Below are 356 nucleotides of genomic sequence, written 5' to 3' on the forward strand. Positions count from 1 at the left end.
ACAAATTTGCGTATTGTATTAGCATAGAATGTTCACAATTTCAGTTTTATTCCTGGTGGAGGCATATGCCGAGGTTTTGGGCTCAATCCCATTGTGGGGCTAGGGGGCATGCAGGAGGCAGCTGATCAATGATTCTCATCATTGATGTTTCTGTCTCTCACCCTCTCTCTTTCTGAAATCAATAAAGATATATTGTCAAAAAATAATTTAAAAAAAGAATGAGAAATAGCCCTGGCTGGTGTGGCTCAGTTGGGTGTCATCCCCTGCACCAAAAGGTTGCTTGTTCGATTCCCAATCAGGGCACATGCCTGGATTGCAGGCTGGAACCCTGATAGTGGGCATGCAGGAGGCTGATA

General features: G+C 44.4%; 1 protein-coding gene across 2 annotated transcripts in view; it reads left to right on the forward strand.

Moving 5' to 3' along the window:
• Window positions 1-356, forward strand: part of LATS1 (large tumor suppressor kinase 1) — a 29091-nt gene that overhangs the window by 1282 nt on the left and 27453 nt on the right. The gene's annotated exons all lie outside the window — the stretch shown is intronic.

Source organism: Myotis davidii, unplaced genomic scaffold (genome assembly GCF_000327345.1).
Source record: "Myotis davidii unplaced genomic scaffold, ASM32734v1 scaffold1534, whole genome shotgun sequence".
NCBI classification, from domain to species: domain Eukaryota; kingdom Metazoa; phylum Chordata; class Mammalia; order Chiroptera; family Vespertilionidae; genus Myotis; species Myotis davidii.